Below are 4,146 nucleotides of genomic sequence, written 5' to 3' on the forward strand. Positions count from 1 at the left end.
AGTTTTTGACTGGGGTTGGGTTTGAACCCACCACCTCCAGCATATGGGGCTGGCACCCTACTCTTTTGAGCCACAGGCGCTGCTCCCTCACATGTTCTTATTACAATAAAATTTTGTTACTATTTTCATCTAATTTTTCACTCCTCTTATATCTCAGTTGGTTATTTGACTTGCACTGATCAAAAGATTCTGACAGATGAACTTGAGGGGCTAGACATGCAAACAGCTAGGAGAAGATGACTGTGTTCTTTAAAACACTTGAAAATCATTGGAAGAAGGCTACAGTCCAGCTCCGTCTGCTGACATGGGGAGGCCACTGGCTGCCCATGTGATATCCTGTTAAGGGGAGTATCCTGTCAAGAAGCTCATGTGTTTGGTAATTAATTCATTCCTCCCAACATGGAAGTAAAGAAGGCAACTGTCTCTCTCAATCCTGCAAATTGTAGAGACAAAGCCAGACCTCTATTTGAAAAAAAATGCTGCCCCAATTTTGCATGTGATTATCATTAAGATAGATTATGAAGGACAAACCAAGAAGCCCCTGGAATTAATGGAAAGCATAAATGTGATTGTTGTTGCTGGAGGGGGGATGGAACTCTGCAGGAGGTTGCTACCAGAATTCTTTGAAGAATACATGAGCTACCTTCAGTAAGATTCCCACTGGATTTGCACCACTGGGACAAGGAATTTAAGTCATGCCTTCTTTGCCAAAAGTGGAAACAAAGTGTCATAGGTTTGTGGCTGAGCAAAGTTGGAAATGAAAAATTTATATGTATAATACAATTTTTTTGAGTTTTGATAGCCTGAAACTTCAAATAATTAAGGTGAAGATCTCGATAAGAGTTCAACCTTTCAGTTCCTTGGAAGTTTCCCAGTTGAATTATGGGACTCTGATAATCCAATTATCAATTAACAGGTCAGGTACAGAGGTGACTACTTGATGTCCTTTTGTCAGTTATGAAGATAGTGTCCTTGATGCAAACTGTTTTTGTGCTTTTATATTGTAAGATTTTTTAGCAAAGATAGATTTGCACTGATTGTTTGCCTCCTTAAAGTATATATGATGACAAATATTAATTCCCTTTGAAGGCTAAACTAATAGCTGTGGCTTCATTATCTCAATAATATAAATAGTGAAAATAACTAAATATAGTTTTTGGTATTGCCTACAGTAGTAGCCAATAGGAACAAGGTAGAAAGGGAAAGCAGTGTAGCCATGCCATCTGAGTTAAATGCATTAAGTCTCATGATATCTTCAAGAGTCAGGCAAATTGTTATTATTATTATTTTTTTTTCTCTTGAAAGCATTATGTAAACAGACATCTATACTTTCAAGTAAATAGGAATCGTGGGGCAGAGCAAGATGGTGGACCAAAAGGATCACTCAGCTGAGCTCTCCTAGAATGACTGGGGAAAAGGAAAGAACCTAGCCATACCTGGTGTGGAAATCTTACCCAGAGGCATAGCACAGGGAACACAGTGAGGAGGTGACCTGGATACAGTGTATGATGGAATTAGTGGAAACATGATGAATTAGTCAAGTGATTGTGACTGGCTGGGATTGGATGGCCCCCTAAAGAGATCCAGGACAGGAGGAAGCCTTTCCAGAGTTTTCAGTTGTTGGGAGAAGCTGTGTGTTGAGTGAAAAGATTGGAAGAGTGGTAAGACTTGAACAGGATACAGTAACCAGAGTGAATTTGCCATAGGTTTGGTGGCTGGTGAGACTACCAGACTGAGAAAGTCTCAGTGGCTAGGGGCTGCCATTGTGGGGCAGTCATGAGAAGATCTGAGCACGGGCCTAAAGCACAGCTATATTAATTCTCTCTGCAAGGATCTGAACTCCACTCCTGGGGAAGGCTGAAAGACTCTTCGACCCAATAGGAACTGGACTAAGGGCGCAGAGTGAGGCCTGCCACTGAAGGATTCTTGTGAACTTTAAGATCCCAACCCACTAAGGTCTGAATGCTGAGTAAATAATCAGGTCATCACCAAAGGCAACTGAGTTTGGAGTAAGGACAATAGAGGTTGCTGGCAGTGCTCTCTGTCTCCCAAAAAACCCGCAGCACCACTTGGTGTCCTGGGACATATTGTAACATATTCTCATCAACAGCAAGGACTTCTCTTTATTTGGCCATGAGGAAGAGTTTGGCTTTGCTCAAGCTGAGGCTACCTCAAGACCTAAGCTCTGAGATAAGGTAATTTGAAGCAAAGGAGGCAGTGAGAAGGAAAAGGGAGGACAAAGAGGTGAACATGAACAAAAAACACATGAGGAGGAACCAACAGAAGAATAGGGCAACATGAAAAACCAAAACAGAGGAACTCCTTCAATGGACCATGAGGGAGCTACTGCAGAAGATTCTATCTATAAAGAATTAATGGACCTCTCTGAAAAGGAATTTAAAATATATATGATAAGCATAATAAAAGGAATGGATGAAAAGTGTAAAAACAGAAGCAAAGGTCAGATGAGAGATACGTAGAATATAGAAAGGATATGGCAGAGCTTAAGAAAATAAAGGAGACCATCAGGGAATATAAAGAAGCAGTACAAAGTATCAAAAATGGGTTAGACCTGTTTTTTGGAGGACAAAGAACCTCAGAGCTAGAAGACAAAGTTTTTGAGTTAACCCAGGTATTTAAGGAGGTAGAAAAGAAGAGAAAGCAGAACAGACACTTAGAGAACATGGGGATTCCATGAAGCATTCAAACATACAAATAATAGAGATTCCTAAGGGGAAAAAGATTGCCGCAAAGGAATGGAAGTCCTATTGGAGACTATAAACTTTCCAAGTTTTACTAAAGACCCCAACACAACTCCTTTCAGATGGATATAGAACCCAGGTCATCTAAAGCTCAAACAGAGCCTCTCTAAGATACATTGTAACAAAACTGTCCAAACTCAAGACAAAAGAAAAAATTCTGCAAGCAGCCAGGAGTAAGCATCAACTGACCTACAGAGGCAGAGCCATTAGGATGACAGCAGGCTTTTCAGCTGAAATCTTCCAAGCCAAAAAGCATAGTTATCCATCTTCAAGATTCTTAAACAAAACAATTTTCAGCCCAGAATTCTGTATCCTGCTAAACTGAGCTTCCAAGTTGATGGAGAAATCAAATCTTTTGTGGATATATAAGTACTGAGGAAATTTGCCACCATGAGACCAGCTCTATAGGAAATACTTAGACCTATTCTCAACACTGACCATCATGAAGAACCTCAAGCAAAGTAAATATGCAGAAGCTAAGGGTCAAAACTTAGCTTCCACAATGACACAAAAGATAAAAGTATACAATGGACTTTCACAAAATAAGAAGAATGGAACTCTAACACACTTATCAATTCTCTCAATAAATGTCAATGGACTGAATTCACCAATGATGAGGTACAGGCTGGCTGATCAGATTTAAAAAAAAAAAAGCATAACCCATCCATATGCTGTCTCCAGGAGACATACCTAACATTGAGGAACAAATCAAGACTCAGGGTTAAGGGATGGAAAACAGCATTTCAAACAAATGGAAATTGGAAGAAAGGAAGGATTGTGATCTTATTTTCAGATACAAGCAGATTTAAAGCAAGGAAAGTTAAGAAAGACATGGATGTCCACTTTATAATGGTCAAAGGAACAATACAACAAGAAACCATTTCATTTTTAAATATTTATGTACCCAACTTAAATGCTCCCAGATTTATGACAGACCATGATGGGTCTGGGCAATATGATATCCCATAACACCATAATAGATGAGGACTTCAATACCCCTCCAACAGAACTGGACAGATCCTCTAAACAGAAACTATACAAAGATAAAAAAGATTTAAATGTGACCCCAGAACAAATGAGGTTAATAGACATATACAGAACACATCACCTCAAAGCTACAAAATATACATTTTTCTTAACAGCCCATGGCACATACTCTAAAATTGACTATATCCTAGGACACAAATCAAACCTCAGCAAAATTAAAAGAATAGAAATTATACCTTGTACCTTCTCAGACCACAGGCAAGAAAGGTGAAACTCAACTCCAACAAAAAATGTTCATTGCCACACATACAAAAGTATAGAAATGAAACAACTTTATACTGAATGATAGTTGGGGCTAGGAAGAGATAAAAGAAGAAATTGCTGAATTACTCAAACA

The 4,146-nt window shown here is 39.1% G+C and overlaps 1 pseudogene; it reads left to right on the forward strand.

Moving 5' to 3' along the window:
* The first annotated feature begins 200 nt into the window (after positions 1-200).
* LOC100961728 lies at positions 201-733 on the forward strand (annotated as a pseudogene).
* The last annotated feature ends 3,413 nt before the right edge of the window (positions 734-4,146 follow it).

The sequence above is a fragment of the Otolemur garnettii genome, unplaced genomic scaffold (genome assembly GCF_000181295.1).
Source record: "Otolemur garnettii isolate 467f Iridium unplaced genomic scaffold, OtoGar3 scaffold00024, whole genome shotgun sequence".
Lineage (NCBI taxonomy): Eukaryota > Metazoa > Chordata > Mammalia > Primates > Galagidae > Otolemur > Otolemur garnettii.